At 40.0% G+C, this 27,586-nt stretch overlaps 1 protein-coding gene and 1 pseudogene across 11 annotated transcripts in view; one reads left to right on the forward strand and one right to left on the reverse strand.

Moving 5' to 3' along the window:
* TRPM3 (transient receptor potential cation channel subfamily M member 3) overlaps nucleotides 1-27,586 on the forward strand; it is a 492,032-nt gene that overhangs the window by 38,868 nt on the left and 425,578 nt on the right. The gene's annotated exons all lie outside the window — the stretch shown is intronic.
* Nucleotides 1,715-25,629, reverse strand: LOC102154385 (annotated as a pseudogene).

Consider the following 27,586-nt stretch of genomic DNA (forward strand, 5'->3'; position numbering starts at 1 on the left):
TACATATTTATTTGGTTTGGCTTCTTAGAGTTGACAGAAAGTATGTCTGAAGCCCCCCCACAAGCTACTTCTTGCTTCTGCCACTTGGGGTGATGGCATCCTTTGAGGTGGTGGTGATTATCTTCTCCAAATGACTAGATTGCAAACTTCAGAGGGCAGTCTCTTCTATGTCCTTAGAAACACTCGTAAGGCAAGCAGAGAACCATGAGAGTCCATTTCAGGGTGGACCAGCTTTCCTAATCTGACAGGAGGAAGACTTGGCTCTGTGATGGCAGAGTCTTCAGGGCCAGTTGGGCCACTGAAGAAAGAAGCAGAACAGGGAGCAGCTGAGTGCAATTTGCATAAGCAAGGCCTACACTCCTTTGGGAAGACTCAAGTGCTTTTTTTTTTTTAAGGTTTTTTATTTATTTATTTGTGAGAGACACACACAGAGAGAGAGGCGGAGACACAGGCAGAGGGAGAAGCAGGCTCCCTGCGGGGAGTCCGATGCAGGACTCCATCCCAGGACCTCGGGATCACGCCCTGAGCTGGAGGCAGACGCTCAACCGTTGAGCCACCCAGGCACCCCTCAAGTGCATTTTAAATAAAGAACAATTTACTTTCCAGCTCATCTCTGAATGTTACAGTTCTGAATGTGCAAACTGGAAGGGACTGTATTTCTGTATTTCTGCCCACTCAGGCCCTTGAGCCAAGAGGAGGCCTGGATTGGTGACGTGACTCACTGAGGCCACACTGTGATCTAGCTTTCCTTTGGCCTCGTCTTCATCACAGCACACCTTTCCCCAGAACTTGGCACAAGTTCCCTGGGACAGAAGCCACATCAAGGAGACTGGGGGGAGTGGCACCCTCACAGTCAGCTCTTCACTCCAAACTCCAACCAGTTGGTGTCACAGAGGACACAGGTATACTTTGGCCTCCCCTGGAAGCACTTTATTTTTGCATCCCATGCTTTGTTCAGATGGCTTACCCAAGTGTCACCCACTCCCATGGGCACAAACATTTCTTATCCTTTGAGATGTCTTTATTGTGCGAACGGAGCCCTAGCCAGGCCAGCACAGAGACTTATCCCCTCTCTTCCCCAGAAATGGGAAGGGATGTGAGGATACAGGGTTTAGCCCTGATGTGGGAAAACTGATTCTTCTTCCTACTCAACTGGCAGTGAATCCTTTAAGGGTCCTGAAGATGTGTCCAGCTCTAAAAAAAAAGTGAGCCTTGACCCATGGCAGTAGCTTGCCAGATAGGTAAAGGCAGGTCGTTCTGACTTCTGTCTGCTTTGTACAAGCTTTCAGGATTTACTCTGGATTTTTCCCCAGGTTTCTTCTATAGATTGAAATGCTACTGAAAAATATTGCAGTTGGAACTCTAGGTTCCTAGACTGAATTTTATAACAAGCTCCCCAGAAAATCAGAAATCCCCTCGTATATTTAAAGAAGCAAGATGATCAGGGGATGATAGTTTTGGTAATCCCTTTATTTTTTTTTTCACGTTAAAAAAAAGTTTCCTTTTATTAACCATCTAGAACACTTCCATCCAGATCACTACAGCTTAAAATAGATCACTACCCTTTTGCAGCTATTTAGTAGCCAAGAGCAATGGATAAGATCCATACAACGGTTCTGAAAAGTTCGCACTGTCAGTTCAGAACATCTGCTTCACCAAGCCTGATTATTTAAAAAGAATGATAAGAAATTAAACATCACAAATATGTTTTTATTTGTCACCATCAAATGTCTGAATTTTAAACAGATTCTTGGACTGGTGGTTCATATCCATCAGCTCGTTCAACTTTAGCACCGGTCTCATCCCCCATAGCTTTTCCAGAACTACTACCTTCACCATGAAGCTCCATGAGTTTTCCCAATTCAAACTTGGGCTTCTTCAGCATTTTTACTTTTCTAACAAAAACATCATGGAGTGGATAAATAGACTGACAAGCTTTTTCTATATCTTTTCCGATGCTGTCTGGAATCAATTTATTGACCACTTCTTTCAAGTCATTTGTCTGCACCTCTCGGGTCATGATTTCCATCATCTTTTTCCAGATTTGGCGGACCTGTTGGTGTAAGAGGTCTCCCGAATCTGATTATTGCGTTTTTTAGTAAAACCAACACAAAATAGATGAAGCAAATAACCATCGGTAGTCTTTACATCAACATGAGCTTCAATCATGGTCTGCCATTTTATGACCATGGAGCACATTTTGTCACGGGTAAGATCCATGCCATGGAAATTAGTCAGGTAGTTTTTGCCCTGCACATCCTCAGTGATTAGCTTGAATTTCCTAAATGCAACTTCATTATTCTGCAGATCAGCAAGGCTAACTTCAAAAACGCGACCCTTGAGACCATCAGACGCAATTTTGGTTCCTTGAGTTCTTGTGACTAGTGTTTTTCCAATATTTCTTATATTGAACATAGCTGGCGCTTTCACATCATACCAATCTTTCTTAGAAAATGGATCAACCACTTTCTTCTTGGCTCCCTTTTTGCCGCCTTTCATAAGGCGCTTGTTCTTGCCGACTGCCAGGGCACTGCTCTGGGAGCCAAAAGGGCTGGTAATCCCTTTAACATTGCAGACTCTTATTTAACAGAACGTTATACCTATATAAATATGTGTAAAGTCTTTTCAGTGAGGGTGACTTCTGTTTTGAAAACTTATTGAAGTAAGACAGGCCGTGGCAACACTTAATTCCAAATTCTCCCTCCCAAGATACAATTACTGTTAAAATAATCTTGCTGTATCTTTCTAGAAATTTGCTATGTATAAATGAAAGTGTATGTTTATGGCATGGGGAGAAACTTTACATAGAATCCTGTATCTTTCTTTTTTTCACCTAAAATTATACCTAGAAGACAGTCTGATATCAGCACAAATAGATCTGTCTCACTTTTTAGCATCTACATATATTTCCATTTCAAAGATGTTCCCTAATTTGTGTAACGAGTCATCTAAAGAGGATGATTCCTAGATTTTTGCAATTACAAACAATGCTGTAAAAAAATCTCATTAGTGTGTTTTTGCCCACACGCTCACATAAATGGAGAAGATTTTCTGGAGGTGGAACAGCATACATGCATTTAAAACTTTTGATAAGGGTTTCTGAACTTTAAGGGGCTTGTGTGACTGGCTAGCATTGGGAAAACTGATGGAATAGGGGGAAAAAATGAAACCCAAACGGGTGACTCTGAATTGAATTAAAATGTTACAGCATACTAAAAGCATAGAGGAGATGGTAATTTAAATGGAATCTAAAGATAGTGGATACTTTCATTCCTTTTGTCCAATGTGCGCTGAGCAGTGCTAGGTGGATGGGAAGGAGCCAGAGGGCATGGGGAGGAAGGTGTACACAGGCCAGTATGGCTGCAGGCTTGGCTTGGCTCAGCTTGTAGTGATTCCCCCAACCCCTGGGGCTGGCAGGTGTTACAGGAGGGCAGGTGGGAATGGCACTGATATCCACAGGATGTTTTGTACCTCAAATATATTTCTGCTTCGGCCTACATAGGATTTATCAACAATTCAGGACAAACTGATTTTTTTTAAAGATTTTATTTATTTATTCTTGAGAGAGACAGAGAGAGGCAGAGACACAGGCAGAGGGAGAAGCAGGCTCCATGAAGGGAGCCCGATGTGGGACTCGATCCCAGGACTCCAGGATCACACCCTGAGCCGAAGGCAGGTGCCAAACTGCTGAGCCACCCAGGGATCCCCCAAACTGATTGATATACAGACTACTTCCTATTTAACCATGGGTTAAATTCCAAAATCTAAAAGTTGGCCTAAGTCCAAGGGAGCTCTGAGTACCTTTCCTCATGGAAACCTTGGCATAAATTATTTTAATTCTTAAACTGTCGTATATAACAGCATATCTTATGCAGAATGTCCCAGAAAAACTGTACATCTGTGATTAAAGGCAACAATATTATAAAAATGATTAACTCTGCAAAAGATAAAAACAACTCATTTAAATCTGTCGCTGACCATCACTTGAACACCGCCAGATGTTGGTAGAGGAAGGATAAAAGATTTGTGGAGAGTCTGAAGGGTGCTGATTATTTCCCTGGAAACTTTAGGGGCTTTAGGAGTTAACCAATTCTAATTTCTACTTCTGTGTCTTTTGCCTTTCTTTTGTGATTCATGGAAATGGATCAGAGGGAGAGGTTTTCATGATCTGAGAAGAGTTGGAATAAAGAATAGAAAGAAGAATGTACCCCCACAGGGTGTGTATATCCTTGCGAGAAAGGGGTGTCCTGCAGTGGAATTGAGGCCTGTGTGATGAAGAGCCAGGTGATGAAGCCCGGCGTCAGACCTTGTACAAACTACCCAACAGGTCCTGATGCTTCTCCCAAGCCCCTCAGCTGGCCTTTGGAAGAAGTGTGGGCTTGGGCAGTGCTAGCTTTACGGCAGTGATTCTCAAGCCTCAAAGGACTTCAGTGTCACCTGGACATTTTGGAAATGCAGATTCCTGGCACCAGTAGTGGAGATTTGCTACAGGATGTACAAAGGGTGGAGCCCAGGAGTTGGTGTTTTCCTGTCCAGGTGTGTAAATGCTACGGGAGGTTCTGAAACACAGCCGGATTGAGCACCACCACTGGGTTGGACCACACAGACGTGGGTGACAGGGAGAGAAGACTGTGTAAGCCCTTCTGACAGTGTAAGAAAACTTTGTTTAGGTGAAGTGTTTGTGACACCTGGAATGCTTGTTTGTATCTCAGGACAGTGCCTTTTCCTCTTCTTGGAAGAGTATACGATGCAAATCCTCTGTTCCTGGGGACAGGATAGTGAACGAGGTAAATCACTGCTGTCTGAGTTTGTATTCTGCTGTTTGCTCCATTCAGTGATCCTGATAAATGATTTTCAGTCACGCTGCACCTGATGCCTGGGCTTTATCCTCAGATGTGATTCGCTGGTTTCAGAATGGGGTTCAAATACTGATAGTTTTTTTGTTTTGTTTTGTTTTGTTTTTTGCTGATGGATTTTTAAAGCTTTCCAAGTGAGGAGCCTTGTCTTTGATGTACATGAGTTTCAGGAGGCAGAGGTAACCTCTCTCCAGCTCTTCATTCTCAAATTAGCTTCCTTCCCCTCCTTGATCTCTGGTGAAGGAGAAGATGCTGGTGTTATCAAACCTTTTTGATGGAGAGAGTGAGTGGCGGTACTTGTCCTAGCAGTGGAAGATGCTAAGAGCAGCAGAACACAGATCTTCAGTGACTCCAAATGGCTTTTCCTTGTGTTGTGTAGCAGCCCTCCATTTCCCTGATGATGATTCCCAGAGAACCCTCTACCCTGTCCAGGAATCTGAGAGCAGATAAAAGCTTTTCTCCACTTCCCAAGGATGGCTCCTTGATCCAGTAGCAACAAGTCCATTGTTTTTATTATAAGATTCAGTGACATGCTGGTGAATGCTTAACAATCAGCTCTGGAAAAGAGAGAGAGAGAGAGAGAGAGAGAGAGAGAGAATCCCTTATTCATAGCCTTTGCTAATTTCGTGGTGTAGATCCTCTCCCCTGGCTGATTTCAAGCTGATGGCAGTTGAACACCTGCCTTGCAAGTGTCCTCAAATCTGGACAAGCAGCTCTCCTGAGTCAATATGAGCCAATGTCAGCACGCCGCCAGGTGAAGCTTTCCTGACCTCCCACGTTCTGATCATTTGTAAAATTTTGGTAGTTTCTTTTACAAAAATGTGCCATTGGCTTTATTGTAGATAAGTAATACTGACACTAGCAGGTTGGGTCCAGGGACCCAGAAGGGGTCCTGCAGGACCAGCCAAGAGATCAGGATAGAAATCAAGCTGGAGCAGGCAAGAGGTGAAAGCAGAGTATTGAAAGTATAGAGAGGGTCGCAGGAACAGATAGTGTCTAGGAGACTCAGAAAGGAAAGAAAGGAGTCTCATCTTTATTCGGAGTCAGGGGGTTTGTATTGAGGATGAAGGTTTGGTGTATATGTCCCCTCAGACATTGAGGAACCAGTTAGAACAAGGATGAGGGCCCAGGTGTGGGTCCTTGGTGTTGAGTGGTCTGGCACCAGTGCTCTGGAATAGGCATATGTTAGTTTCATTCTCACCTGGTCCTTGTTTAGATGTCATTTCCCCCTAAAAAAAGAAAAAAAAAAGACAACATCACCTCCTTATCCCTTACAAAGAGGACATACACAATTTGCATTCTGAGACATATATAAGTGGGGTGTCTTCTTAGCAAGAGTAGAAGCAGAAAGAGGAGTAAAAAGCAGATTTTTCTGGAGTCCTTTAATCTCCCAATGTCAATATCTCAATTAAATAATGAAACAAAAACCAAAATGAAGGATTGAAGCTAAAGTTTTATTCCTTTTACTATGGTGATTTTTCATCTGTGTCCTGTTTAGTTTTCCTTTATAGAAACAATTTTACCTTGTTACTAGTTAGTATGTACTCTTAAGAATCTCCATTGGCATGAACATCACAATTAAAGATAGGGTAAAATATTTCAGTTATAAAATTTAGGCCAGAAGAATTATAGTTCTCCTTAAAACAAAAGAAATATTTCAGTTACATCTATGATTTATGGTTTACTTATGACACACAAGTCACTTATTAGAGGGCTTTCTGAGGTTTAGCTGGGCTCATCATGCAGAAGTCTTGTAGATTTTTAAAGATAAAACAGATGTATATTTAATTAAATCTATCAAATGGTATAGGAGAGGGGGTGTTTTTTTCTAAGCATTTCTTAGTCAAATCTCTCTGGAAACAAGTTTACACAAGGAAAACAAAGATGACCATACCATGCAAATATTCACAAATTAATTGACCACTTACAAAATTAACCCCCATCCAAACAACCCTCCTACTTGACATCTTGTCTGTTTAAACACTGAACAAGATGTTGTGAAAGCTGCTTAAGCAGAATTGAAAATCCTTTAATATGTGGAATTTCACTGACGGCAATGTTGGGGAATGGCTTGAATGTTGTGCAATGCCACGAAACAAACAATCTGATTTGAGTTAGCTGAATCAAGAATTGAGGAAATCTGATGGTGAATACAGGATAGGATCGTCAGAAGTGGATTATGCAAATATCAAAACATTTGAAGAAACCTTTGCAAAAACTGCTATTTTTTATCACAATGGCTGTCCGAATAATAGCACTACAATGTATCCCACAAATTTGTTAGGAAACTTAGCTACATTCCAGTCCTCCAAAACAAAAACAGTAGAGCCATGTATTCTTAGAAACAGTAGGCTAATTCTAAGAATCAGCACATAGCTGGAATTAAAATTTTGTTTTTCTATATGAAATTTTATTTTTCCTTGATCAAGTCCCATTCAAACTTTTTACTCCCACTGTTTATAACCAACTGTATTTTTCTGCATTAAATAGGATCATTTCCAGTTAGCCTTTCCCTGGCAATGGTTAGTCTGAAATCACAACAATGATGTCCTTCTGAATTCTATCCAGAACTAGCCAAGTCTCTGCTTTTTTAGCAACAATGACAAGAGTTAATAGCTATTGAGAATCTATGTACTATTCTAGACTATGATGACTTTATTCCAAGGCACACAATGTGTCTTAGAATAAGTGTCTTCTCCTTTAATGTGTGTCAGAACAAATGCCTAGAACATACTGTGTCCTAGAACAAGTGCTATCTCTTTTAATCCTTACGACCCGTGAGGGATAAACGTATATTGTTACCATCTTAGATATGAAGCCACTGAAGCAGGAGGATGGTAAGTAACCTGCTGAGGAGGGGAAGCAGGATTTTGAAACAGGTAATATGATGCTGGAGCCTACCGCCAGTGTTTACCAGTGATGTCACAGGGCCGAGAAACACCCAAACTCCCAACTGCCTCAAATCCAACAGTGATGTGACCAAAAGCTATATTCATTACTACTTTAAAACACACACACACAAAAATTTATATGAACAAGAGTAAATAAATATCCATGTCAGGAAATTCCTCCTCATAAATGGTGTATTCACATACCAGTTAGAATAAAAGCTGCAAAAATCAGCTGCACAGGTTGCTTACCTCATGCATAGAAAAATACTTGTAATATATATATATATACTGTATATACAGTAATTTAAGAGTGAACTGTATACATCTTACCTGTTCTGATAGCTACTAAAATAGAATTAATTGCAGGCTATTGAATTATATTGTTAACAATAATCATGGTGCTGCTGGCCTTTACTTGATGGAGGAGAAACTATTTTTGCAGACCTTAAAGCTATTCCTATAAAAGCTCTGATTTAATATAATCAAAAGATGCATCCTTTACAGATAAGAAAAATGGGTCTAGCCAAGGAAGTTTAACTTAGAACAATTTTATGTTATAGATGCATATTCTTTTCCTTTGATTTGTGATTTTCCAGCTTTTTAAATAGCTACTTGGGGAAATAAAATCAAGATAATCATAAACGTCTTTGTATCACTAGAAAATTAAGCATTACTTTTTGAGCATTATCTCAGCAATATTTGTTCTGGGTTTTAAAAGACTAAATAATATTTCACTCCTGCATATCTTGGAGTTCCTGCTATATATAAGCTACTAGCTTGAGAAGCAAAACTTTATGCTTTAATATTATGTGACAGAAGAAATGAGATTTTCTAAACAGATCGGTTTATTGTTCACTGATCATCTGCGGAGTGGAATGGGAAAAGACGTTACAACTTGTTATCAAGAAAACATAAATGGGCTTACTGGAATACGGGCGTGAGTTGAAGCTACATCTCTGGCCAGCACAATTGAAGTAATTAGACAGTGTCAGGAAATGGGTGCTCACTGACAAGACCTCTGTACGTCCTCAAGCTCAGAGCCAAGAAACTACATGAAGGGCTGGGAATACAATCTGATATAGTCTGTTTCACCTTCAAAACTAATAGTCTTCCTTTTGCCATAAAGTGAAAAGCATATCCCAGTTCCCGTTTTCCTTTTTTGCCTCAACCTCCCAGAAGTTCAGAGGTATGATTTTGGCCCAAATTCAGGATCTTGCATTGAGCTTACATTTTGGGTTGTTCGGTCTCAAGTTTCTGCCACCCCTTCATCCTTATCCTTTATACTTGGCTCTCCCTGTTTGGTCTTCTGTCCATAGTTTTATTTTCTCTGGTTTCTGTACCTAATGCTGTGTATAGTTTTAGTCGTTGCAATTTATCATGAGACCTTGAAGAGACCATATAACTGCTTGGGCTCTGGAGTAAGACTGCCCACATCTTGATCTTGGTTCTGCCACCCAATGAGCTGTGTGATCTTGGACAACAGGTGAATATATCTGTAACTTGTTCTCCTCATCTGCAGCATGGGGTACTAATGGTACCTGCCTCTAAGGGTTAATGTGAGGATTAAATGAGCTAATGATTAAGTGCTTTAGAAGAGAGTCTGGCACATGGTAAGTTCTCAATAAGTATTAGCTAAGAATTAGATGGATGGACAGGCGTGATTGGGGTGTGGGAGAAATGGGCAAATACTTGATAAAATGCTTTGTAGGAATAGTGGTTAACTACCTCAACTTAAAAAAAATAACTGCTGATCTCAAAGCAAAATGTGGTCCTGGTACTCACCAACTATAATAGCAAGTAGAGAAATCTGAACGAGGTAAAAGTTGTTATAAATGAAGGCATCCCATAAACTGCTGGAAACTAGATGTGAAATGTTTGGGTCTCCCTATATAAAGAAATCAGATAGGCATGTATTTTGTGATACTTAGTTTCTCTCTGAAATTATGTCTTAAAGTTCTGGGCCTAGTAATCCTAGGATTACTACCTAATTAAGAGATTAGCTTTGCTTAATCAAGAAATCCAGTACTAAAAACATTAAAATTCCATTTCTTACTCTTTCCCCTTACCTCCCACCCCCCCTTTTTTTCTTTCTTGGCACTGAGATCACTGTGATATCCCTCAAAAGGAATAGAATAGAAATAAATACACCTGACATTTATTGATTTTCTCTGTATGAATTAGGTCCTCTGCTAGAGGCTCTAAACTGCATCCTTAGCAACAAGCAGCTGTCTGTATCTCCACTTACATTATAAGTTCAGAGGAGTAAATGAATCTCCTAGCATCCCACATTTTAAGTAAGTGACAGAGTTGAATTCAAACCTTGCTCATCATGGTGCAAAAGCCCATTCTCTTATAGAAAAGCCCTATTTTGCATCTCTCATCACTGTAGCACAGACTCTATGGATAAAACTATAGCTATAATTAATTAATTTGGTCTTGCTTAATTAGGAACCTATAAGCAATGAATGTAGAGTCTGGGTTACAATTCCCTATAGTCAATTTTTGAAGAGAAGTTTTCCTTGGTAGTTTAGCATTATTCATTTCATTTTCATGATTGTATTCCTGTGGCTACAACCTTCTAATAATCTCTCACCTTTTACTCTATTCCTGGTTGATTATCCATAGCTAATTTCCTAATTAACACTCTCCTATATCAAGCCATCTTTATTAGCTAAGGTATATGGTACATTTCTCTTTCATGTCATAGTTCAAGACCAGCAAACAGTTTGCTATCCTCAAAACATAGTTTTAAATGTTGCCTCTTTCCAAGAAAGGGAGCAACAGGTAGTCCAAGGCGGGGAGGTGGCCCAAAAATGGCACATCTTACTGCTACTCCCATCTATTTGGTCCCAACTAACTCATACAGCAAAACTAGATATAAAACTAGTGAGCCTTCTAACCAGGCAGGTGCAGGGATGAGGCTCTCCTGCTCAAAGGAACACATAGTGGGGCACAATCAATGGTCTCTGACTCATCCCAGAGTAAAGAACCTTCACGAGTCCCACTGTCTCTCGTACCGAAGCTGACCTAGATTCCACTGTCCTCTCTGAGATCCTACCTTGCCCATTCAATTTTTTTTTCCTTCTGGACACTCACTAATATAGAGCTACATCAATTTTAGAGCTGAAGTGAAATCTTTTAAAGCAGCAGTTATGGTCTTGGTATATATAAAAGTCTATATTTTACAAGCTGATAAGCTGAGTTAGAAAAATCTCCAACTTTCTCCAGGATGGGGGAAAATGAGATTTCTGCTCATCCTAACTATAGAGACAAAAACTTATATTTGTGTTACAAAAAGGCAATAACCACACTGCAAAGATTATTCCAGATTTGCATATCCCTTCTTATCCTCTCTCCCTTTGCAAACGTCAGCATTTTTAAAAGTGAATATGTTGTCGTTGGCAGGCACTATTCGGCAACTCGGAGTTCTGCAAATGTTGTTCTTCTAAAATATCTTGCTCTGGTTTTGTGTTGTTTTATTTTTTTTTTTAAAGAAAATACATCTGATAAGAAATCTGGCCCTGGAGAATCTAGGGAACAAAGCTCACAGAAATTGTAGTGGGTTTGTTCTATAAGCTGATGCGGAGGTAAAAGCAAAGTGAAGACCTGTTTCTGCTTTTCTAACAGTCTTCTCTGTTTCAATCAGCAGTGAAGAGCTTTGTAGCTGAACCTCTTGTAGCACCATGCATCATTCATGACCTGATGGGGTAGACAAAGTGCATAACAATCGATGCAGAAATCCCACTGCACAAATAAGTTCACCAGTAGGTTACAGACTTCTGTTTGGTTTTCTGCTGATCTAGGACATTTCCTCCTCCCATTGCAGAAGCAAGTAACTGATACATTTTAATAGTAGCTCTTCATTCAGATATGTCCCCCCCCCCCCCAATTTGCAAGTTGATTTGGGTGACCGGAGTTTTGGCAACAGAGCGAAATATAATCATGTCGTGGTCGACACCCATTAAAATCTAAATTAAACAGAAAAAGGATAACTTGGCATATTACATTGCTAGACTGGTGGCTTGATATCTACTTTTCTTTGATGAGAATGATTTTATGCTACAGGAAGAGACTAAAGGGCATGCTTTTAAAAAAATTAATTTGAGATCCTCTTGTTCCTATCTAGCCGTCTATTCCCACCACGTGATCCCCACTGCTAACCATTTTTATTACTTTCTTTATACACTTATGTACAAATGCAAATACATATTCCCCTGCCTGTCTTTTGTGAGAGTACATAGGTTCTAGATATCCTTCTCTGTGCTTTGCTTTCTTACATAAGATATTTTAGAGAGCTTTGGATACAAGTACACAAACTGTTTCCTATTCTTTTGTAGGGCTGTATACTTTTCTGTGTGGATATGTCAGAGTTTATTTAACTAGTCTAAGGAGAATTATGTACTTAAATCCTCAACTACTCTTAAGGTAGGCACTGTTACCCTGAATTTGCAGAGGTAACCAAAACTCTGGCAGCTTCTCTGTGCTTCCACAGTGATCTCTGTCTTTCAGGGTCAGAGAGATGTATTCATATTTTACCACGCTGTGGAAGCAGTAGTATCAGTCGTCAAACACTGGGTATTCTTAAGAAAATCTTCTTCCTCTGCATCTTCACAAATAAGTTTTTCTATGCCAGAGGTTCTCAAAATTCAAGAGAATCAGTTGATGCCTTTGAAAATGCAGATTCCCAGGCTGTGCTCTCATAAGTGCTCATCAGCCTATCTGGGGTGAGTTGCTGGAACTATTACAGGGAGCCCAACTCTATCATGGCCATACATGTAAAATGGTACCTAGATATCCTGCCTGGCAATCTTCATTTTGAACCTATACTCCAGATGATTTGCAGTGACCCCTGCACCACACTTTAGCACGCACGTAGCTGTAGATAGTCGCCAGGGGAATACATTATTTCTGTAGGGCATCATGCTTGGTTGTCAGCGGCATTCCCAGATAGCCTTGCCATCTGGTTCCATGGTTGTGGTTGGGGCCAGGCATTTTTCTCCAGGGCATTTTGCACCCTGGCTGTGCACAGGCTGCCTTAGACTCCAGTGGGTGCAGCAAAGCATAAGGCTGAATACCTGAATACTTGTGCCTTTGGGATTGAGAAAGACCACAGTTCTCTGCAGCAAATTAGCATATAAATAAGGTGTTGGATTCCCAGATCCTGAGTGCACCAGGAATTGAAAGTAAGTGCAAGAGATTTAATTAGGAAACTCTTACAATCTCCAACAAGGCAGAAAACAGAAAAACCTTCAGTGAGGAGAGGTTGCTTCCTGAACTTAACTTTCACCTTTTTCTTGTGTCCATGATAGTCAGGTCAGAAATCATAAGAATGGGACCCTTTTCATGGATCCAACCACCACAGAATGTCAGAGCCTCAGGAATCATCAGAGATCACAGAAATAGGGATTTTTAATCTGAGGCCCCTAGGAGAGACCCTTGATCTTCCAGGGATTAGGGGACATCCTGAAGTCCTAAGCAGAATGCTGTGTCAAAGGAATTTCTAATTTCCTCGAAATGATTCAGATCTACCAGTGTAGCCTCGTACCTTCATTTTCCCAATGATGAAGCCACGATCCAAAGGACTGCAGTGACTTATCAAGATCATATAATTATTTGCAGCAGGGATGGGGCTGGAATCTGGGAATTTCAATATGTGGTATTGATGTCTCCAAGACTTTGAAAATAGTCTCTGAAGGTGGCCCAGTATGAGGCCTTGGCAGTGAATAAACATGCCATTGCCAAGTCATAGGGGTCTTCATGATTGAAAGTGTTAGTTGACCACTTACTTGGTGCTAGTGACTGTTCTAAATACTTTACATATTAATTCACTTGATTCTCATAATCATTCCATTAAGTAAGTGGTATTATTACTATCATTATTACCATTGTTGCCCTTTCCATTTTATTTATGAGAAAAATGAAGTACAAAAAACCAATTCATTTGCTAGTATTCAAACTCCGACAGTTTGCCCCCACAAGCCCACACTCTTCATTATTACATTAGGCCATTTCTTTCTGGGAAGTGATGATTAATGCCAACTTACAGAGTAACGACCAAAGCTTTCACCTACCCATGTCCTTATGAAACATGAGCCATAATATAATCTTGGCTCTGTTCCTGCTAACTTCTGCACTTGAACCTAAGCCCTAAAATGAAGAAGCACCACTGAGATGTTTTCAGTGATAAAAGACTAGATGGTTATGTACTCAGGTATCAACAATGATTATCTTTTGATCCTCCAATAAGTGCAATTTTCTTTTTGCTTGGCACTAATCCATTTTCTCCCAAGGACATCTGCTACTTTGATAGTCAAAAAGAAAATAAATATTATTTTAAAAATGTGATACACAGTATAAGAAACAGAGATTCATTGCCTCCTTTTTGTCTCAAGCCATTGAAAGGCTTCCTTGATTTCTACAGACATTCATTGTCAGGTTTCAGGCCTCGAGGGTATATTCTTGTCTGGCTTCAGAGTGCTCTTGTACTTGTGGGAATTTCAAGGGCTGACAGATCCACTTTAATGCTTTCTTGGGTTGAAATATGGCACCATAGCACCAACCCCTAAAACCACTGAAGGAGATAGACCTCCTCCAAATTTTATCAGTAGAACACTGTGGATTGGGTGGATTGCAGGAGTTAGCTTTTGAATACAGCGAGGTAAACAAAGGCTGGATACTGTGGAGAGGTGAGATGAAAAGGGGGAAACAGGGACCAGGAGGGATTGGTAGGGGGAAAAACCTTTCAGATGGACCACATAAGAAAGAGTGGTCTGAAGAATAAATTATGTGCAGCCATGATTTCTCACTTTAGGAAAAAAAAAGTAATTTCATATGCAACAGCCTTCAGTGCTAGTCAGCAATGATTCATCAGTGTTTGTCTGTAATGCCAAAACTCAGAGTTGTTAATTAAACAACAGCCTGAAATGTGACCCTGCTCTGCATATCAGGCCAGCAGGGGCCCTCTCTGTTCCTTGCTGTCACAAAAGAGTATTAGCACAATTTAAAGACTGCACCCCATCTGCCAAGACCCCATTTACAAAACAGGTTTAGAATCTATTATTTATGACCAGGAAGGTCTGTGTCATAGAGTTTGATACAATTTCGAGTGTCACGTTAATGAGCAACTTCTTGGAAAGTCTGCATGGAATTCATCTCAGGACCTTATTTCTTAGTGTGAAAATCAGACCATACATTAGTTTCTTACAAAACCTACCATTTCTCAAGTGTCAAGCTCTACCATAGGTAGGTTCTCCAATATTTTAATAATGGTTCTCCAATATTGTAATAATAAAGGTTACAAAGTCAAGTCTTGTTCAGATATTACTGTTATCAGGATAGAAAATATTTCACTTGAATAAATTTTTTTTCTAGAAGACCAAGTTTTATAGCTTCAGGGTGTCACAGGTTACTGTCTCTAACTTTAAACGTATGGATAGGAACAGTTCTCAAATGTGTGATATATTTTTGCCCTTTTGAAACAAAGCATTGTACGCTGGAGTGGCTGGGGTGGGCAGGAGTCACCATTGTACACACAATTGATTATTTTTGCAAAGAATGGGTGAGAATGCAGTAGTTTTCCTGCACTTAAGTTCCAGCCTCGTGACCAGGGTCAATTTGTGTGTCTGCATGTGAATTTGTGATCTTTTCCCTTAATGTTCCACTTCCAAGTATCATTTCTTAATCTTACCAATATACCAATCACAGACATGTACAAATTTTGAATTTTAGCTACTTTGCTTAATCTCCTGGGTTCCAGGATTACTTTAGGTAGTTGAGAAGTTAAGCTGGATGCTTCTTAGGTAAATGACTTTTTCCCTATGAGCATCAATAGATACTTTTAATATATTTTTTAATGAATTTACTTGATCATGTGCCCTCAAAGTATTTAGAACATGTTGGTGACCCCATTGTTGAGAAATATAAGATGAACAACTGAGTCCCAGACATCTGTGACTGTGATTTGACCATATTACTTAGCCAGGTAGAAGCAGCACAGATGGTTTCTAACATCTCCCAGGATTCAGAGCTCTCATTCATTCATTCACTCCATTTAAGAAGGATTAATTTTGTATTTGTATGCAGAATGATTTCAAGGCTACAGAGGCTTAAGAGGGAATGGGACTTCAAAGAAATAGAATCCTAAAAGAAATTTAAACCAGTTAGAAGCATTTTCAATAATTGAGCATGAAAAAAAAATCACCCTTAATTTGACAATACCCCTTGAACATGTTTCTCCATCCATTAGCTTTGAGAATCTTCAGTAACTATCACCTTTTCCAATAAAACTCAGTTTTATAGCATGTTTCATCATTACAGGGATTTGGACAAGTGATAGCCACACAATATTCTGAAGGGTCTGTATATCAATTGCTTACAAGCCCTATCACCTAACTACAGGAAAGTATGTCATAAATAAGCATCTCATGCTGGTCATTGGCCTCTAATTCTCTTTGTTTAAAACTAGATTTCCCAGATCTTTTCCCCTCAAATTATCTTCTATTTCTAATATGCCTACACGTTAATTCTAGTTTTTGAGCAATTATAATATGTCATGCCCTGCCCCTAAGCGCTTTGAGTCACAGTCCTAGCCTGTAAAAGTTTATGGGTTTGGAAAGAATAACAATAAATCAATAATTATAATTATTATAATTATGGTAAAGATTATGAATTGGAAGTGCAGCACATTATAGCAATATAGTGTTAAACCCAAATTTCTAAAGCTGCTTTTATGAGGGTTCTATATCATAAGATCTTCCAATGCTTATTGGTTATTTCCTCATTTGGCCTATAATATCTATGTCTTTTTTCCTTTATGTTTTCAATCCAATTTGAGCTCTTCTCATTTCCATAGACATGCCTTCTAGCTCTCTCTAATCCAGGATTTTCCAGATTTTCATTTCAATGACTTAGGACCTCTTCCACACCTGTGTCCCATTTTGTCCTTTTTTATGCCACACCTCCAAATTAAGCACCCGTAAGTATCATGTTGAAAGCAAAAGTCCTCTGATTCCATAGACACCTTTGGTGGTCTCCTGCTGTTAGAACATGGAAAGCCAACCTTTCTAGACTGCACCCCTGCATGATATGTTTAAACATGCTCTCCCCCCAGCCACCTTAGTCTACTCATAGTCTCCAGAATGTGTGCTTATGTACATAATCAACTCCATCACAAATCCTCAAAGCATTGAATCCACCAATCCTCATATTTCATTGTTGATTCTTCCTGGAAAGACTTTTTAATCCACAGAGGGTTCTTTCTAAGTTCATACTATTAGTCTGCATTTGGTACTTAATAACACAATCTTTTCTATTGTTTTACTGTATTGAAACATATGATTATGTACCTAGGACTAATAGTGTCCAGATATCAAGGACTACGTCACGTCCAGGGCATAGCACATGCCTTGCATGAAGTGGGTGCCAGGTGAATATTTATTGATTCTGTAAAAGAATTCTGACCATACTCAGCAAAGATGGGGACATTTAATTGATCAGTGCCAGTGAGTATCTCCATAAGAACTAGGCTCCCCAGATATATAAGATTTAAGAGCTTTATGACTCTCCAAAGTGGCAGTTTATGGGAGGAGGGTAAGTGCTATGATAGCAGTGTAAATCTGCTTTGAAAATGTGGCCAGAATGGCTGGCTTCCAGACACAGAAGAACAGTAGTGTTGTTGGATTGTTTACTTTAGAAAGTGAGATTTGTCTTCCATCGTGGTTCTTGTCTCATCAATATTTTATTGCTATTTTTTTTCTAGGAATGTAAGAGTAACTATATTGAATTTTCATTTACTCAAACAAAAGTATTTAGTAAGCAAAATCAACAGTTTTAAGCATTGTTCCCTTGGCTGTAGTGAAGTTGGCTTATATTTTATAAAATTTGCTTTTGTGTGGTTTCTAGTATATTTATATTGCTAGATCTTGCAATTAGCAGAATGTAAAGTGCAAAAAAATGACTAATTTTCCTTGGTCTTGAAAAATAAGTTGAGAACACAAAAAAAGAAGCTATTAAGACAGCAACATTGACTAGCTAAATAAAGATATAAAAGATATAAAACTGAAATGCCCTTAAGACCACCTTATTAGACTCATTGGTACATCCTGCATTTTAATAAGGGGCAGATAGATTAAAGCTATAGAGCATGACAAAATTGGCTCTCTGAACTCCCGATGGTAAGATGGCATGTTCCTGGCAAATCCAGGGCAGCGGCTTTGGGGATTGCAGGTGGTTGTTTAATATTTATTATGAATCTTCCCTGAAAATTGATGTTTGTCTTTAAATTTTCATTACACAGCTGTGGATCACTGTAGACATTTCTAGACCTTAAAGTAGTGAAGTACTTCAGAGGCTGGAGTTCCCCAGAAGCAAAGAGACCATTTCAATCCACCTCACTAAGCTTTTGTGCAGTGAGAGGGAACTTCTGATTCCATACTCTGGGGGAGTCAGCAAGGTCACACACTGCATCAGGGGTTCCCAGTACCAACTTTCCCCCATGCTGGTGATTCACTAGGAACAGTCACAGAACTCATATAGATGGACATATGGCTAAGAGTTATTACAAAGAAAGGACACAAAGCAAAATCAGCCATAGAACAAGGATGCATGGAATAAAGTCTGCAGGAGACCAAGTTTAAGCCTCCAAGAGCCTTCCCTATAGGGTCACACAGGGTGTGCTGATCCCTCCATCAGGCATGTGACAATATGGATGAAAGGGTGTCTACCAGGAAGGGTCATTGGCACTCAGTGCTCAGTGTTTTTATTGGGGGATGGCCACGAAGACATACCAAATTCCAGACACCCAAAAGAAAGCAGGTGCTCTGTACAAACCATATTGTTTACACAAGCTAGGCACCATGAGTCATTCTTATCAGTTGAGGGAATGGCGGAAACCTTCTTAATGTCCAAGTTTCCTAATGCCAGCCAAGGGCCCACCTTGGAGAAAGGACTTTGTAGGGATGGCAATCTCTAGTCTGTGATACTGACTTTTTCTACACACCTCCCAAGGCTCATTTGCAGCTGTACTTGAGGACAATGACTAGGATGTCCCGAGCGACCAAGTTATCTCTATCCTTACTCACTTAAAACTCACTTATGTTCTGCATAGCCATGCATGAGACAGTCTCTGTCACCTCTCCAGCCACATTTTATGCCACTGCCTTTTTTGTTAATAAAAAGTCAGCCACATTGGTCATCTTTGAGTTCCTCCATCACTCTGAATGGTTTCACTGCCCCTGTAAGCCTGTGCCTACTTCAGTTCCCACCCTGGCACCCCCTTATTGAGGGTCTTCCCTGGCCCTCCAGATGAAAAGAGGATCTACTTGTTGCTCATTTTCAGAATATGCATTTCTTCTCCTCTCAGCATTGATGACAATTGTGGTTAAATACTTAATGCATTTTAATTTAATATTTGCCTTTCCTGCTAATGTAAGTTTCTTGATGGGATTGAGGCAATGTCTGTGGTGTTTGTAGCTTGTTTCTGGATAACTAGTAGCTATGGCCAACCAGTATTTGTTTAATGAAAGAATACATTTCTCTCACTTTCAAACCTTGGACAAAAAAAAAAAAAAAACCTCGGACAAATATGACATGGCTATATTGCAGGTAAATTTACCTCACCACATTGGCAGATGAACATAGGAGGCATGTGCTACGAGTTGAAAGGACAATGGCCTGTGTCTCATGCTTGTGTTTTTAAGTCCTACTGTCATGGGGGAAGCACAGTGTTTCCACGTAGGGGAACTTTGAGAGTCGGATTGACCTCAGTTTGAAACCTAGTACTTCTCTACTTAGTGAATGACTTTGGACCAGTTACTAGATTTCCAAGAGCCTTATTTTTTCCTGTCATTAGAATGAGGATATAGTAAAGCTACCTTAGGGATTGGAAGGATGATGTGGTGAAGTCAAATATATAAAGCACTGAGCACAGTGCCTGGCACATAGTAAGCACTTGGTAGCCTGCCATGCTGAATCTGAGCTTTGAGGTCACACTTTTTCCTCTCACCTAATCAAAGAGTCCTTTGTCTCATTTTCCTCTACATATCACAGTTCTGTTGGAAATCCCAACTCTTGGGAGTTGATGCAGCTGAGAAGGTTATTTCTATTGATCCCAAATCTACCTGCTGTAACCTCTAACCATAGAGCCAAATTCTAGTTTCTGAGACAACACAGAAAAAGTCTGATCCCTCTTCCACATTTCATCCTCTTAAACATTTAAAGACATCTGTCAGATCATGCTTGGACCTCCTTCCAGATGAAGTATCTCTAGTCCTGTCAGCCACTCCTCACATACTGGAGTTTCCAGGCCCCCTTGCTTTCCAGACCCCTTGCAGTCTTGGCTGTTTTCCTCCACAACATGCTCCAAATGGGCAGCGGATCAGTCAGGGTTCTCCAAAGAAGCAGAACCAATGGGAAACATGTTATTTATTTATTTATTTATTTATTTATTTATTTACTTACTTACTTACTTATTTATTTTAAGGAATCAATTCATTATCTGGGCTGCCAAGTCCAAAATCTGTAGAGTAGGTCCTGGCAGGAGTTGATGGTGTCTTCTTGAGGCAGAATTTCTTCTTCCTGGAAAACACATTTTTGCTCCTAAGGCTTTCATTTGATTGGATGACCCTCCCACCCCCGCATTACTGATGGTAAACTGCTTAAAGTCAACTGGTAATAGATATTAACCACATCTACAAAATATCTTCACAGCCACACCTGAATTACTGTTCAATGAAATAACTGGATGCTCTTGTCTAGCCAAGCTGCCATAAAATTAACTTTCACAGGCAGTATGCTTAAAGTGTGATGCCAGAACCAAGCACAAAACATTTGCTCTGACTAGGGTCCAACACAGGGAGAATGTTAGCTCCCTTGATCCGGAAACCACTTCTGTGTAAATGTGGTCTGGCATTTTATTAACTTTTTAAAAATAGACCACACTCCCTTGTCTGCATTGACTGTATATACTACCCTTGCAAGCAGGGGGCCTGGACCCTGCTGAAGAAGCTCCGGGTCCTGCAGGGAGGGGGGGTGCCTGACATCACAGGAAAACCCCACATCAGAGGGAGGCTGGAGAAAGGGAGGAGCTCTGTCAAGGAGCCTGGACGGAGAGGAGACATTTTTCTTTGATGTGGTCCTACTTTGTTTCTAGTAGCCTTCGATATACCCAATACCCCAACCCTAGTCCAATCCTTCTGTTCACATGTCCCTTTCTGCCACCCCAGAGCTACTAGCATAGTGTAGTTAATAATTATTCACAGTGTTATTATTCTTACAGGTTACTTATAAATGACTATTGACATTTCAAAAACACGGCATAAAAATTTATTAATTACAGCGGAACTTCAGACTTCGAAGACAGACAGAGAGGGAGATAGTTGGGGAAACTGGCACAGGATTCATCAGGGGGACCAACTGAATTCTGCTTTCCATTCCTGAAATCTGTTCACTCTCCCTGACTGGAGGCTGACCTCCCCCAAGATTACATGCTCTTGATTAGCCTATCTGCAGCTCTGCTGTGTCTGTCCCTGGTTTGGTTTCCAAATTCCCATATCAATATCAGAAGGAACTATAGAGCTGAAGAATCCATAGGAAAAGACGAGAGTGGAGCAGATTACATAAAATATATTTTAAGTCAGGGGTGTCTGGGTGGCTCAGTCGGTTACATGTCCCTTTCTTGATCTCAGCTCAGGTCTTGATCTCAGAGTCATGAGTTCAAGCCCTGCTTTGGGTTCCACACTAGGCAGGGAACCTCATTTTTCTTTTTAAAGCAAAGTCTACAATACTCATCAGGCAAAGCTTTAGAATTTAAGATACTGCCAGGTGGCTGTACAACTTGCTTAAAACATATGGCTAGCAGCTTCGGGAGAAACATCAAGGCTTGTGCTGGGCCCTGCCCTAGGTTCATTCTGTTCATAATTGGTGTCAGTTTGTAGTGCAATGTTTCCTAGGGTATGATATCTATACCATGGGTGACACAGGACAATTTTAGGTTCTATATGTGTGTTCAGATTTTATTGGACTCACATGCTTATTTGTTTTAGCATGTATTGTTGTAAACTGTAATGTATTCATTTTAATGAATATTTAAGGAGTATAGCTATTGCATTAAGCTATATAAAAATACAGTTATTGCATATTACTTAAAACATTAAGGTAAAACTTTGAAAAAATGTGATAAATAATAGTATGGAGAGTAGGCAGGTATGATCAACATCATGCAGTGACATGAGAATGACCACAATTAGAAAACACATGTACAATGAGGAAAAGCTGGGTTTTTCTGTCAGGACTTTGTTCAGATTTCACCTCCTTTGTGGCCTCTTAAAGTCTTATATTTCTCATCCGTAAAATGGAAGTGATCATACTTAACCTTTAGGACAGGTATGAGGATTAGAGCTAATAAGACAAAGTGCTGGCCACATTATAGCCACTCCATAAAAATAAATTACTGCTTTCAGTATGTTGGGTCTGTTAGAAAAAAATGCACACCTCTAAAAAAGATGAGAACAAAGATAGAGATCGAGCAGCAAGACATAGAGACAGAAAACGCATTATATCCATGAGACTGTAACAGTGTAACTAAATGGTAGTTTACCTGAGCCTGTTTGAGAGCACTTCTTTGTCTAACTAGTTTCACATACAAAAGTGGAGGGGAAGACGACCATCAGGCTGAGGTGAGTCTACACTCTATGCAAGAGGAGATTCAATGGAATGAAGTGTCATGAAGGGTTTTCAGTGAAAGGGGCAAAGGAGAAGGGCTGACAGTTCCCCTTCACTTCAGAGGAAGGGAAAAAGTGGCACAGACACCCTGGTTAAGTAGAGAAGTACTGAGAAGGACATGGAAATCCAATTCTGTGTAAAGGACCTCATAAGCTCATCACATGGGTGTCTGGAGACCTAAAATGACAGGACATTGCAGACTGAGTTTTTTTGTCCCCTTCTTCTGTTTTGTTGGAACCTAAAAGAAAAACCCTCTGGGGCCTCCAAAGCATTTCTTCTCACCATTTTGTCCATCTCAGTCAATATGCTTATACGGTTTTCCTCACAAGGGAGACCAGGTTCTGGAGTGTGGATGACTCCAAGCTTGCTGTGTTATTTTGCTAGGGCTGCCGTGACAAAGTACCACAGATGCAGTGGCTTAAATAACAGAAATTTATTGTCTCCTCTTCTGGAGGATAGAAGTCTGAGGTCAGGTGTTGGCAGGGTTTGTTTCCTCTGAGGCCTCTTTCCTTTCTTAAAGATGTCCTTCTTCTTCCCATGACTTCACATGGTCTTCCTTCTGGGCTTATCTCTGTCCAAATTTCTTCTTTGTGTGAAGACAGTGGCCATATTGAATTAGGACCCTCCCCCATGACTTCATTTTACCTTAATTATCTCTATAAGACCCTATCTCCAAATATAGTCACATTTTCTGATACTGAGGGTTAAGACTTGAACATGTGAATTTTGGGAGCTACAACTCTGCCCATACACATGCCCATTAACCACTCCTGGAAAGGAAAAATTCACAGTGCAACCCACTGACTAGACCACAAGCTTCATCTTCATCTCAGTGAAAAGTGCCTAATTATCGGTGTCTTTGCAGCATATCCTAAGGATTAGAGTCAATAATCATCCTATTCTGAAGGTTTGAAACTAATGAAATTATTTCCTTTGAACATATGAAGAGATTGCAAGAGGCAGCACACTGTGATTGGTGTTAATTTCCATTCACAGCTAATGAGTACTTTGTATACACTAGAACATGATAAATTCTTCCAGTTGTAGGCCCAATTTTCTAGTCTCCAAAAAATTTCACCCCCAACATGAGTTCTTCTAATACTCCTTTGAGCTTGATTTGAATCATGGCTCTGACACTGGCTACTGTGTAGCCTTGTACAAGTTTACCCATGTAGGTCTCAATCCATTTCTCTGCAGAATGGGGGTAATTCCCTGATTGGGAAGCTAAGGAAATAAGAAGAGATAGTGCTCTAATGTGCTTTATACAATGCCTGGCATACAACAGGCACTCAATGCATGATAGGTAAAGCTATAAGGGTTATTTCTATGTATGGTATGTGGGGAAAGGAGTGGATTCTCATAGGTTGGGTTGAGAAGAGGTTGAGAAGGAGGTACTCTCCTTCAACTCTTGTTCTCTGTCCAGAACAGAAACTACTCTGGGTTACTTCCAAATCCTTCATTCTAACCAACATTCACTTGTGAACTGGGAAGGACACACTCACGTTGAACTATAGCAGTGCCAGTACATATGATGCCGTCTTCAAGAAATTGGTTTAAAGATCTGAACTCTTATGACTTCTGTCTGCATCATCAATTCCTTTATGAGAGCAAGCACTGAGGCTAGAGGTTCTGTAATATTGTATCAGGTTGATAACACAAAGCAGTGAGTGATATTGCCTGGACATGTATGTGTTTGAATTCTGATCCAGCTAAAGCTACCCGTTTGGAAAAATGTTTCTCTTGGATTCAAGAAAGGATGTGTATTGAACATTATCTGGCCACTCACAAATCCTGGATATAAGAACATATGCTGAAAAATAGGAATCTGGAAACATTGTCTTTCCCCTCTTGATTCTATTGCTCGTGCTGAATGGTCTCCTTTTCTAGGTGCTACATTTTAAATCTTGGAGAAACCTCTAATTTTCTCAATTTTATTCTCTACCACTAGTGGTGTCTAATTATCCTTAGACTGCCTCTTTGTTATTTTCTATATCTTTTGCCCTGACTTAACCTTAAGTTCCCACTAACTCTTGCCAAGATGATGATTTTTATAACTAGGTTCCTTGAGTATATTATTCTCTGTCCTCTCCAGTCCATCCATTTGCCTGATTAAGTTTCTTCAGATGTGACTGGGTTCAGCCCACCACCTGAAATAATGAACTTTTAGTCAACAGGATAGTTGACTAAAATAGTTTAAGCACAACCTAATCCCTGGCTTCAGTGTAACTAAACAATGCCTTACCTCCTCACTTCAGTTTCAAAGGAACTGGAATATCCAAGTGTATTCTGAACTCACTGCTTAAACTAGAAATGTAGCTAACATTTACTGAATGCTTACTAGCTGCCAAACATTATGTGTCACGTTGTGTATGCATCATTTAAAAAAATCATCACAATAACTCTATAAGGAATCATTAGAAGATATTGTTATCCTCATTTTATAGAATGGAAACAGGGGCCGAGGAGGTTAAGAGCTTTTGCAAGGTTGTGCAATTAGCAGTGATGGAACCCCAAAGCCATCCCTCCTGCCCCAGTCCCTGCTGCTGCAGATCTACCAGTGAGACCTTTGAACATCTTCACTAGTAGTAGTGTGAGCTACTTTATTACGGGGATTGTGGAAATACCAACTGAATATATTCTTTTATATCTCATCAGATCTAGCACAGTGTTAGCCTCAGAAGAGGCACTCAATAAATGTTCGATGAATGAACAGATAGAATGCATGCTTTCAGAGAAAGCATAACGTGAAAGTAAAAAGCAAAGCGGTACCTAGCACTACCATATGGACTTACACAGACCCTGAGGTAAATTAAATTCCATTCTATCTCACTTCACAACTACCTCAGGCTGCCTCAAGGGCAAAATAAACTAATTCTGTGAACTTGATGAGTTTGTACTATGAAAGAACACTGCTGGTGTGTGGCCTTCCTACCAGAGGGGGATAGAGTTTCATAGCAGGCATCCTCAATAACCAAGGATGGAGAACCCTGAAGGTGGGAAACATCTCCAGCCAGTCCATAAAGCAGGCGGCTGCCCTCTTAAGAACTGTTCACTTAGCCTCCATACAACTCACTGGATTGTCTTGGTCAAGCCACTTCACCCTTTTTGACCACGTTCCTCATCTCTGACCGTAAGAAGCTGCTAGAGATAGTAACGGTTACCATGGTTTCAGGTGTCAGACACCATGCTAAAGGCATACATATGTCAACTGTGGATAGCCCAGCTAACATGGGTCAGAGCTGGGATGTAAGCCTGCTAAGTTTAAAGGCTTGATGCCACCATTTAAAGGTCTCTTCCAGCTCTAAAATTCAATGATTCTTCCACAAGTTCTCTTTGACTCTGAAGCTCTTGAGTTGTCTGGAAGCTGTTACACTCCAATGTCTGCAGACCCTTCACCCCATTTTGTGAGGTTTGGCCAATCTTCTGTATTACTGATTCTTGTACTTCTACCCCATGAGGGACCTGCTGGACAGAGCTCACTCATTATGTAGCTTAGTTGTGCTCCCCTTTGCTGAGGGCATCCTGACTGGGGAGGGTAAGGAGGCAGAACAGGCACTAAAAAGAATCTTGGGTTGCCAAGTCCATGTCAGCGAGAAACAATTGTGATTCTTAAACAGAAACTTTAAAATATTTTCAAGTTGTCAGAAGATCTCTCTGATCTCCAGCAGAGCTGAAAAATAACATTTGTCAAAATTGGGCTGTGGAATTATAGGTGGCATCTGCATGTCTTTTATAATCTTGTGTTTCATATACAGTGAGCAAGTTGACATTCATCCTCTTCCATTGTAACCTTGGGAGAGGACCTTCAATTCTCAAGGCCACAAACTCTGCATGTGGATTTAGCAATAAATCTTTTCACTTCTTGGACACGTCGTCTTCAAAATATCTATGAGACTGGAGTGACATAAGAAGCACTTAAATGAATGTGATGGGAAATGAGATAGGCAGCTCTGTGTACATGAGGATAATCAGGAAGAATGAGTTAGCTTGAGAGACCCAGCGTTGCCCAGACATCTGCAGAGGTCAGTGTGGCTCAGGATTCGATCACACTTTTCTTCACCAGGGAGATGAAATAAATCATCCTAAAGTCCCTTCCAGGTTGTTAATTGTAATACTCTAAACATCAACTGTTAGGCTGACAACTTCCTCCTTCTCTCTCTGCTCATTTTTTCCCTATGATTCTATGAAAGAGGTATATTAATTTACAGATTATAAAATTTCACATGCATCATTGGTGCCAAGAGAGGTACTGAAATCCACTTTGGGTAGGTATCATTGTTTTGTTGTTTAATTTTTTTGTAAGGGTATAATTTTTTTTTGCCATGAAAATAGAGCTTTTGATGGTCATTTCATCAAAAAGAAAATATTGTCTCTTGTGAACTTATGGGAGGTTCATTTTTCTGGTGAGAGTAAGTTGTGTTTTGCTTGTGCACTGAAGTAAGCAAATGATGATACCTTGGCCATTTGCAGAAAACTCCTAGATACTTGGAATTGCAGAATTGTTTAGATAGTTACATGGTTTTTGGTTCAGCTAGTGAATAGAAGTAGAAGAAAGCTCTTAGGATGACTGTCATGGTTAAAAATTACTGTAAAGTATTTGCAAAGAGCATTAGTTATTTTCTGATTTCAGTAGACAAAATTCATGGATTTTGAAATTTCATATTCAGGAATATGGAACACTCACATCCCCACTCACACTCACATCCCCACCCACACTCACACTCCTTAGACATAAGTAATGGAACATGGCACTTTTACCTACTGGTGTGCATCAATATCTCAGAATCCTTTCTCAACACAGAATCTCAGGAAGCTACTACCGACTCATAAAAATTAGTACCTCAAGCCCAATTGCTATTCCAAGATTCATCCCCGTGGGTATCTAATAAATAGATATGGCTTCTAAGTACAGTACATTTAATTTTGCTTGATTTGTATTAATGAGCTCATACTTCTTTACTGTAGCTTAATTTTAACTTTGTCTTAAACATCTACTTTTGAGAGATTACTCTATGCATCCTTGATCTGCTATTTTTACTACTGACTTTGGCCAAGCTTTTGTGTTTTTTTTTTAATTAAGATTTTATTTATTTCAGGGAGAGAGAGAAGAAGAGAGCACAA

This window comes from Canis lupus, chromosome 1 (assembly GCF_011100685.1).
Source record: "Canis lupus familiaris isolate Mischka breed German Shepherd chromosome 1, alternate assembly UU_Cfam_GSD_1.0, whole genome shotgun sequence".
Taxonomy (NCBI): Eukaryota; Metazoa; Chordata; class Mammalia; order Carnivora; family Canidae; genus Canis; species Canis lupus.